The sequence below is a fragment of the Periplaneta americana genome, chromosome 15 (assembly GCF_040183065.1).
Source record: "Periplaneta americana isolate PAMFEO1 chromosome 15, P.americana_PAMFEO1_priV1, whole genome shotgun sequence".
NCBI lineage: Eukaryota > Metazoa > Arthropoda > Insecta > Blattodea > Blattidae > Periplaneta > Periplaneta americana.
The window spans coordinates 134,943,369-134,955,688 of NC_091131.1; the positions used below are offsets into that span (position 1 = coordinate 134,943,369).

Sequence of the window (12,320 nt, forward strand, 5' to 3'; positions counted from 1 at the left end):
CACACACACACACACACACACACACACACACACACACACACACACACACACACACACACACACACACACACACACACACACACACACACACACACACACACACACACACACACACACACACACACACACACACACACACACACACACACACACACACACACACACACACACACACACACACACACACACACACACACACACACACACACACACACACACACACACACACACACACACACACACACACACACACACACACACACACACACACACACACACACACACACACACACACACACACACACACACACACACACACACACACACACACACACACACACACACACACACACACACACACACACACACACACACACACACACACACACACACACACACACACACACACACACACACACACACACACACACACACACACACACACACACACACACACACACACACACACACACACACACACACACACACACACACACACACACACACACACACACACACACACACACACACACACACACACACACACACACACACACACACACACACACACACACACACACACACACACACACACACACACACACACACACACACACACACACACACACACACACACACACACACACACACACACACACACACACACACACACACACACACACACACACACACACACACACACACACACACACACACACACACACACACACACACACACACACACACACACACACACACACACACACACACACACACACACACACACACACACACACACACACACACACACACACACACACACACACACACACACACACACACACACACACACACACACACACACACACACACACACACACACACACACACACACACACACACACACACACACACACACACACACACACACACACACACACACACACACACACACACACACACACACACACACACACACACACACACACACACACACACACACACACACACACACACACACACACACACACACACACACACACACACACACACACACACACACACACACACACACACACACACACACACACACACACACACACACACACACACACACACACACACACACACACACACACACACACACACACACACACACACACACACACACACACACACACACACACACACACACACACACACACACACACACACACACACACACACACACACACACACACACACACACACACACACACACACACACACACACACACACACACACACACACACACACACACACACACACACACACACACACACACACACACACACACACACACACACACACACACACACACACACACACACACACACACACACACACACACACACACACACACACACACACACACACACACACACACACACACACACACACACACACACACACACACACACACACACACACACACACACACACACACACACACACACACACACACACACACACACACACACACACACACACACACACACACACACACACACACACACACACACACACACACACACACACACACACACACACACACACACACACACACACACACACACACACACACACACACACACACACACACACACACACACACACACACACACACACACACACACACACACACACACACACACACACACACACACACACACACACACACACACACACACACACACACACACACACACACACACACACACACACACACACACACACACACACACACACACACACACACACACACACACACACACACACACACACACACACACACACACACACACACACACACACACACACACACACACACACACACACACACACACACACACACACACACACACACACACACACACACACACACACACACACACACACACACACACACACACACACACACACACACACACACACACACACACACACACACTATATATATATATATATATATAGGGTGTTTCATAATTCCTATTACAAACTTCTAGGGGTTGTAGAGGGGACTAAATAGATAAAGTTTTGTTTGGGAACCCATGTCCGGAAATGTATAATTTCGATGCAAAATAAGTTTGAAGATCGATTCGATTTAAAATCTCCCGCTTCACGGTACGCAACAAGATGGGCTGAGGGCGACTTCTGCAGTCCCCTGATATCGTGTGTCTTCTGTTTATAATCAGTTCTACGAAGTCGGCTTTCACATGATTGTGATTCAGTCATTGAGCAGTACAGGACGAGCAGAAGATATCAGGGGACTGCTGTCTCATCCTGTACTGCTCCATGACTGAATCACAACACACAGCATCCGATGGCTGCTTATACTGCCTGCTTATTCAGTGGTCAAACATAACATGAATAGGAAAAAATTGCCACTAGATCAGCGGAAGACAGTTTCAGACTGTGTGACGTTCGTGGAGGAAGAGCACATCCCTCATTTCATGTGATGTCAGGTGAGAGCATCGTAATGCAAAGTTGCCTACATAAACGGCGTTTCTTTGAGTTAAGAGAAGAAATAGCATTATCCATGACTAGTCTAAATCAGCCTGTCCCCGAGTTGCAAGAAAAAACCTGAATTTGTGACTTGGCTTTCCATGCGGATTTAATAGATCAGTTAAATGATTTAAATACCTTACTTCAGGGCAAGGATCTCATCATAACAGATATATATTATAAAGTTGAAGCGTTGGAATTGTCATTGGCTCTATGGATAAATCAACTGCTAGCTGGAAACTGTGCATTTTTCAAAATTATCGCAAGTGCGTGATCCGGACATTAGTCTTTCATAAGAATATGCTCAAATTCTACAAGATCTTCTTCGCCAGTTGAGTCGAAGTTTCAAGATGTAGAACCGTTTCTACTATATTTCAGCTCTTTGCAACCCCTTATTCCCCAGATGTCAAAGATGTTCCTAGCAGGTACCAATTGGAACTGTTAAATTTACAATGTGACGATTTGTTGAAGGACAAATATAAACACAAGGACTTGGTTGACTTTAACAGGAATTTCTACCAAGCCAAATTCCCGTGATTGTATGCATTTGCTGCACAGGTATTATGTATGTTTGGTTCGTATGGTTGTATGCGAACAATTTTTTCTGTTATGAAACTTGCTAAATCTAAATCAAGAAGTATCTTGTCAGATCACAACCTAACATACAGTCTTAATTATATATTGCCCAGACATTGTGTTCCAATATTGATAAATTAGTTAAAGAAAAAAGAAACAAAAAATGCAGAAAAAATGTCAACATAATTAATCATTCTGTGCCATCTTCCAAATTACAGAGAAAAGAAAATGTAGTTTGTATGTATTTTTTCATAAAATACAGCAAAGGTTTCATTATTTCTAATTATTTTTAAACACGTTGTGTGATTGCAGTCATTGTAAATAAAGAATATCTTGACGTACAAATGAACGTGCATAATAAAAACTTGTATTATTTTAGTATATATTTGTTTCGCCAAATTAACTGAAATGAAATACTACGTGACTATTAGATACAGGAAAGTGTCCAGCATATGAGACTGTCTTTGCTACAGATTGATTTTCGCATAATAGAGCAGAAATTGAATTATTTATAATCAGTACACAAGATGTGCAATTGAGTTAACATTACCATTGGGATATCCAGGCATTAAACTGTGTTATGAACGCAGATCACTTTTATTTATCGCCTATATCACGGCTACCTGCACGCCAAATACCCTCTCCACCCTCCCTGCAAACTGCTGACCACATTTCACAGACCCTGCACAGATGTCGAATGCGAGACGGCAGAGCGGAGAGAGGTGATGTCACAGTGCTGTATCCTGTCCTGGTCTGCACTAGATGGTAGCTCCTAACAGCCTTTGAAGTCGCTTGTGGACATAGGTCTTATGCTTTAAATTTGTATTGTGTAATTAAAATATTACTTTGTTTTGCAACTCTAATAGCATCGTTAATCCATTATATTTCTTGCTCTTGAAACAAAAGGAAATACAACTAGACGTGCATAAACAAAATTTAAAATATGAAAGCCAATGAGCTGGTCAGTTATAAAACTCGTATGTGGCAGAATTAAGAACAGTTTTCAAACTAAACTTGCAAATTAACTACTAGGAGGACATTTTATGGGACTTGTAAGGTTAATTAAATATTTTTGTTTTAAAAAAAACTGCAGGAGACCATGATCTGTTCATGTGCTGCCAGTTTTTGGTGATTTACAAATAAATGTATGAACTTTTCAGTTAGGGACTCTTCCAACTAAGCAGTTCAATAAAAAAAAATGAATGAGTGCCCCAGAAAATTACAGCTTCAGTACTTTCCAAAAAAGGGGTTTCTTCAAACAAGAAAACTGGACAACTTTTTTTGTGTAGAACTTTCTACATTACTAAGTCGAGGTTTCACGAATTTATTCACAAGATTTCTAACACAAGTTTCTGATGATTATTATTTGTAACCCACTTCATTATGTCACACTGACACAAAGTAGGTAGAACAACGTTTTTTTTATAGTTTGAAGCACACATACAGATGAGCTGGTTGGTGCTGCACCTACCATTGGAATTTGGATATACACTATTTCAGTGAAAGCATTGTTAAAATGGTCTTATGAGCAGGCAGTAAAAGCAGCCATCGGGTGCGTTTGAGCAGGTGGCAGGTGAAACTAAAACTGTAAAATTACAATCAATATTTCACATGTGTACACACCCCATATATGAATTGCTTCATAAAGAAAGGGCATCAGTCCACTTTAGCTAAGTTGTGGGAGATGTCCGAACCGAATTGCTTCATAAAGAAAGGGCATCAGTCCACTTTAGCTAAGTTGTGGGAGATGTCCGAACCGATGCCCTTCCTTTACAAAATGCTCACATTCCAATCACAATATAACAATGAAGGAAACGTTGAACTGACTTCCTTTCTTGATAAAACGATGCGTTGAACATTCAAGATGAGAAATTCAATGTTAATTCAATTTCGAAAAAAATGTGACTGATGCCCTTTCTTTATGAAGCAATTCCTATTTAATCTTGTTTGTAAAAGCTATTCCTACACTTATAACAAAAACTGAAACTTGTACATGAAAAAATTATTTGAAAAATGATCCCCAAAACATAGACATTGATTATAGTGAAAACTTGGAACTGTTCACACTTCCTTGAATTATCAAATAACCTGAACTTGACAAACATAAATGGCTCTCCATTCCTGATTCCCGATAAAGGAACTCCGAAGAACAATGCTGGACAACCAACAACTGATTAATTGATGTTTTGTAATTTTCTAGTATATTCGTGTTTAGTGTTTTCCAGTGGTGGCTTCTCAAAGGGGTTGCAGGTTTGTACACTCCCCAGTAATGTTCCTAATCTTCCGGCTTTGTTACTATTAAAAATGTAATTTTATTTTACAATTTTAATTCATGACTGTCTGCAGCTGGCATCTTGTTTTGTATGTCTGCAGGAGCCTCCGAGCCTCTTGGTTTGCAAAGATGTTGAAAACCTAGGAAAGGTAGTTTATAGAGATGTTCGGCTAATGCGGGGACAGGGGGGTTAGAGGCGTGGTCTATTGCTTTCCTCATTGAGAACGGTTTGTCGCACTCCCTGGCATGGACATCAACGTCAGTGCAGAAGAAACTAAATTCACTGGGAAAGTATCTGTTTCAACTAGACATTTGTCCGAAGTAATGAGCATGAAAAATGTATTCATTCGGCTTGTGCAACGAACAGTCGCATATTTCGCATATTACTCTCTCAATCTACATGCACACAAATGGCACAATACATAAAGGAGCTTGTATTTTTCTTTAAAGTTCTAAGAGTTATCGTTCTGACAATAAGTGCTGCTAACTCCCGACAGTCTACGAAAGCTGCATTTGAATTTTATGAGCGAAAACGTTGCACTTGGTACTTGGTAGCATTCTGATGACGATTCTATACTCAAATGTTTTTCATGAGGGTAAATTGCAATATAGAGAGTTCCGCCCACAACCGTTCCACTTTTGGACTTTCTGTATAAATAGGTATGCTTGTATTTAGTAATTTTACTTATTAATTGGATATAAATTAGCTTTATATGTATACGCCCTCAGGTATACACGGTTTTAAACTTTGAAGTATGTTTAACTTCTCTTGGATATCCATTGTGCACCACCATATTTTCAAATCACGAGCCGCCACTGGTGTTTCCTGAATCAATTATTTTTACTCCAATAATGTCTGTGTTTTTCTCTGTTCCAGGTAAACTGAAAATTTTTCTCAGGAAGCAAGACTAATTTTGTACTTGATAGCAAATGAGAGAATATGTGTGAGAAAAATTAATACCACAGGAACATAGTGGCAAGTGAAGCGAATGATATAAGCGTGAGTTTTTAGTTGCATATTATGTTTAGAATGTTATGCTGTTTAGAGTTTCGGGTTGTTAATATTAATTAGCACTGAGAGGAAATATTGTTTAAGGAAATAATGTGCAGAATTCGTTTGAATAATTTAAAATTGAACTGACATAATCTCATATGTATGTAAGAAGAGTTGATTTTTAATTCATACTCCCTGTTTGTATTTGATTTGAGTATCTTGTTCTTCATTCTTCAATAAATTGATAGCAGTAGTGTTATATTTTTATAATAAACAAAAACATAGTAAAATATATATAGTTTTCATTAAACCCATGTATTTTTTAAGATAGTAAATACACTTAAATTATTTCCGTTTTTCCCTTTATTATATTTATTAAACTCTACTATTATCCTTGCCACATAAGAATGCATGCGACTGTGAGTATGCCATAGCAACAAAGTAGTCACGTGCTCCATAAGAACCAATCATATTCAGTCCAACTTCTATTCTTCCACTGGAAAGTTCACTCGTGCAGCGGTTTATTCTATTGTTTTTCTATTTTCCTATTATATTATAGTTAGTTTTGTGTTAAGTTATGACAGTATCATACTGTTAGTGTTATGCAGTAATAGTTTAATGGTGGCTGAAGGAAATTTCAAGAGAGAAGTCCTGAAAAGTCAAACGAGGAGGCTTGTGTGCCATGTGGCAGAAACTGGTCTACCAGTGATCAACATTGCCAAGTGTCCAGAAGAACAGCAGCCTGTAGTATCAGTATTCGGACTGTGTAGCAGATTGCAGGTGAAGTGGATAAGAGTGATGAATATTCCGGTATTGTCAAATTCTTATCCCGGCAATTAAGCAAAATGAGAGAAAATATGTCTCCAATTTAGATGATTTCGACAAAAATGTATTGGGGCGCAAGATATTTTAAAGGTATGAGACAGTAAATATCCAGCTGCAGAGAAAACGATGATGGAAGGACTCGGTCTGAATAATGAATATAATGGATATGGGATTCAGGTATCAGAAATGCAATGACAGAAGAAAGTTTTTGGTGGAATGAATCATATCACAGCTGCTCAAGTCAAATTTTTCAGGACAGTGCATACCATTTGACAGAATAATAATGTGCAGATTACTACGTCACACTACTTCTGACCAATAAAACGGTACGAAAGGACGTCTTTCAACCAATCATGGCTGCTTATCGCACAATTTTATCGCGTCCCTAGCATTTGTTTAATTTTATCGCATCCCTAGCATTTGTTTATTTTTATCACTACCCTAGCATTTGTTTCTTTGTTTGCCAACATTTCAAACTGGACTGGTCTGAACGTCAAAAAACAGAAAATTACAAACCACTCCAGTCGATGCACAGCACTTTCAAATATGACTCGCATTGGCATTCAAGAACAAGAATTAATAAAGATCACTGGTCATAGCTATGCATCTTCCCTGAAACCCTGTTTACAAATAAATGAAGAGCACCATTCGGAAATCCTGAATAATTTGAGGGATACACCATGTACAGTTATCCTTAAAAAGAATGAGACGATTCTTGCTCGTCGGAAGTTAAAGTTCTACAGTGCAGTTCACTCGATATCGACGTAACAATACATACCATGATAAATAGTACAAGAATTGTTACAAGGACCACAACAAGGACAAGGACCAGAATAAGGATCACGAAGAAGACTGCCATTTAAGGCCTGGATTTCACAACATAGCTCGAGTCACAAAATATCATTGCTTCACTGTACCGAATGGCAAATGTCTGCTAAGGGATCTACATTCTGGACTGCTGCTGTCACTGTCTTGTCTTGGTAGCTCATATAGTAGCGTGTTGGTTCCACTGTATAACCGAAACGTCTCGTGTTCGATCCCGGGTAAAACTTTTTTTTTATTGAGGTGTAATTAATATGTTCAGAGTTCCTCGACTGTCTAATTTGTCGAAAAATATGGAATAATTTATGCCCAATTTCTGGGTTTTACAAGTTGGCCGAACCTCGTCAAAAAAAATAAAACTTACTTGGAAGTTAAAAGTATTCTTCCTCAAACAAAAATCATAAGAAACAAAAAGAGACCTGTTAACTTAAAATCTTGTCCACATGCCATCAGCTTCTAGTACAGCTCTAAGTCGATCCGGCATGGATGTCACGAGATTGTGGAATAAGTTCTGATCCCCGGCGAGATCTTCCCAGGTGTCAACAACTTGATCCCACAATTCGTCTCGATTTCGAGGGCTTTGGTGGGCATAGGAGCTATCCTTCTCTTTTTCAATTCCGCCCATAAATTTTCGATGACATTCAAATCAGGTGACTTCGGAGGCCAATTAATGATTTCGATCTCGGGTCCCCTTTGAAACCATCTTTGAATGCTTGCAGCATAGGGCACGGGATGGTTATCCTGCTGGAAGAGCAATGTTCCTTCGGGAAAACGTTCTTGGGCGGAGGGAAGGAATATATTTTCCAGAATGTGCTTGTAAGTTCCCGCATTAAACCGGCCATAGATGCGTTCTATAACACCAGGTCCATTGTAAGACATCCACCCCCAACACGATATGCTAAAGCGACCCGATCTTTCACGTCGGTGCACATAGCGCTGGTCATGTCGGAGACCATCCTCACGATAGACATGGACAGGACCTTCGTAATCACTCGAGATGGTTGTTTCGTCGGAGAAAATTACATTTCTCCAATCGAAATCCACTCAATTGGTAGCAAAGGCAAGACGGTCGACAGCTTGTACTTCCCCCAATATTTCCATTTGCGCAGCCCTCCAGCTCCTAATACCGCGGTTCCTCAACCTGCTGATCATAGTCTGTGAAGAGCCGGGAAAGTTAGATACTGCTCTTATTTCGTTAGCAATCAGAAAGGGGTCCTGTCGAACTGTCTCAAATAAGAGAACATCCTCTTCCAATGAAGAAATCCGCGGACGCCCAGGAATAGGGCGATTTTCGACCTCCCCTAAATTTTGGTAACGATAACCCACCTCGCGGCTGTACTTCCAGGAACACCAATCAAATGGCCAGCAGATCTAGCCCCATATCCAGCCTCAACTAGAGCTATAACTCACTGTCTCATGTCACGTCGGTTCGCCATTACGATGAGAAATGAGGGCTGACGATAATACTTTAGTGTAGACAATGACTATTTAACGTGATATAGAATTATTGAAATAAGAGGCATTTTGCATAGTAAGAGTTAATAAATCAACCCTAAATTAAATATCTAAATAACAGGATATAACAGGAAGTCCAATTGTTGCGAAACTAATCAAATTAAATTTAAGCTGAAGTAGCACAGCCATTGATAAATGTTTCGTACACAGAATTAGACTGAATTCCTATTCGACAGAACCTATAATCAATAGCTTGTCTGAACATGATAAACAAATCCTAAATGTTTCCAATGTCACTGAACAATTTCAAAATATTAATTTAAAAACTATGAAAGGATCGTAAATGCTGTATCTAGTGATTATTTACATTTATGTCTACAAAATGAATCTTGGAAAAACGTATATGATACTGGTACTACTGATATTAAGAGTTAATGTATTGCATTTTTCACTTAATTTCATAATTACTTCAGTGTATGTTCTCCACTCAATGTTGTGAAAAAATTCAAAAGTAAAAACATGTAGATAACGCAAGGACTTCAAAATCTCATGTATTAAAAAGAAGAATCTATATGTAATGAGTTGCAATGTAATGATCCTCATGTTCTTAAATACTGCAAGGAGTACAGTGTAATTTATCAAAAATTATGAAAGAGGGAAATAGAATATATTTGAATAGAAAAGTACAAAATTCAGATAATGCAATTAAACCTATTCGGAATATTATTAAATTTAAACTTGTAGATATCCTAAGAAAGAAAATATTTTTTCATTAAAACCAGTGATTATAAAGTAGAGGATCCCAAATCTATTGCAAATTCTTTTAACGTATTATAGTATATAGTACAGAAATATTATTGACAACTTAAACATTCAAGATTTTGCAAAAGATACTGCAGTTGGTTACTTAACAGATGCATTTAATAATTAGTATTAATATATGTAATTAGTCAGTAACTGCAACAGTGCTTTTCCATTCAATCATAACATAAATAAAATTGAATGCATACTAAATTAAACACTATTGCAAACACGTAGATAAAATAGTTAAAATTAACTGAAGGTGTGAGAATGAAATAATCCAAAGCCATACTTTTAACAAAAATTGTTTTGTGCGAGTGCATTTCTTACACATATGGGAAAGCTATTAATAAAATATTGTAATAATTACTCAACAAATGACATAGCCTAAGGACTCTAAACTTTGTAAAAGTTTGTCTATTATTATATATATTTTTTTAATTTCATTTTAATTGTTAGTTTTTAATATATATGCATTTACATTGTATATGTGTGTGTATAAATGCATTCATTAGATTAACGTTTATAATATTATAACTTGTAATTTTGTATTGTTTGCGATCATTAACACTTAATCTCAGGACTTTGTAAAACTCTATTTCAACGTTACTTAGCTATTTCAACGTTATTTAGACAAAAAAAATCGTTATGTAGACTAAGAATCGAACTCGCACTCTTCTACACAACACGCAGAAGTCTCACCGTCTGAGCTATTGAAACGACATGAAAGCTTTCCTTTCTGTGTGGAGTGTCGATCTAGTCATGAAGGTCCGTTGTCGATTTAACTACACGATTTATGTATATTTTTATCTTTCATTTACGTAATATTATCATATTTTTTGCAGTTTTTGAAGTGAATTTCGGAACGATGCTAGTAACAAACCAAATAGCCTGAATTTAAGTAACTCAATATTCGTTATCTTGTGTATCAGTGCTCTGGTCTCCTATCATGCGCAGTGTCTTACATCTGAGACTTAGGAATATTCAATCGTCTCATCCTTTTTCAGGGAAACTGTACATCAACGAGTTCACTTTTTTTACACACACGTCCGATATAACATCAACTGAACCACCAACCACTAAAACATTCAAATGTGAAAATTATACTTTCAATAATTGTTTCTTTTAAAATTATTCATGTTTATTTTTTATTTCATCATCATTAATTAAAACGTTTCTTGTTTATTTCATCATCCCTAATTAAAACTTTTCTAACACTTGTTTATACTATTTAGATTATGTTATAGCTTCTGCTATATGATATTATGAATAGTCACGTATCAGAGATTGTTTAATACTAAGATTTATTGAAAATCATCTATCAAGTGACATTGATTACTGGGATCTGGATAATTGAAATGGAATGCAACTGTTTTAATGAAAATGAAACTGAATCAACAAAGCTTTCTTGACCAGTAACCTTCCAAAGAGTTCAATGAAGATTCCATAGTTGGCACAACTGATACCAAGAAAACAGCTAATAATAACACAGTACTGCCATCTACTAGCGTAATATTTATAATGTTGAGATGGCACAAATTTGAAGACAGTTTTGTATTTTCGTAAGTGAATTAATATTTTATTATATTGGAGTACTTCGTTACTTCTAATCTTTATATAGTTTCTTCTAATCGTGTAATAGTCAATTAAATCCCACTCGAGTTTAGATTTTCTCTAGATAAATCAAAACCTCAAGTGAGATTACTGTTGATAAAATGTGTTCAGTCAAAACTGTGCGAAAAAAGTATTGTTGATTGGTACACATAGCAGAGGGCTTGAAGGTTCCACTGGTAAGAAAAGGAGATTAAGGGGAATTGGACGTTATCGCATGCAAAGTAATGGTAAAAATAGCTTATCTTCAAGCAGTCATAAATGTAATACTATTTATCACAGCTATTTCATTTTTTTCGTGATATATGTATACACATTAAACTTTAAAATGAAAAAGAATGGTTAGTCTAGTGTAAATCTTACCCTTAAATTAATTTTTGAATTTAAACATATGTTTTATATAAATTCACTACATACCT

The 12,320-nt window shown here is 37.6% G+C and overlaps 1 protein-coding gene across 3 annotated transcripts in view; it reads left to right on the top strand.

The window, feature by feature from the left end:
- Positions 1-11,591, top strand: part of LOC138715363 (tudor domain-containing protein 5-like) — a 148,401-nt gene extending 136,810 nt beyond the window's left edge. For 2 of the 3 annotated variants that reach the window (XM_069848199.1, XM_069848200.1), the window contains exon 8: positions 6,271-11,589. The gene's annotated coding sequence lies outside the window, so the exon portion shown is untranslated. Of the gene's footprint in view, positions 1-6,270 lie in introns of all 3 variants that reach the window. The other variant, XM_069848202.1, reaches the window with a different exon arrangement.
- The last annotated feature ends 729 nt before the right edge of the window (positions 11,592-12,320 follow it).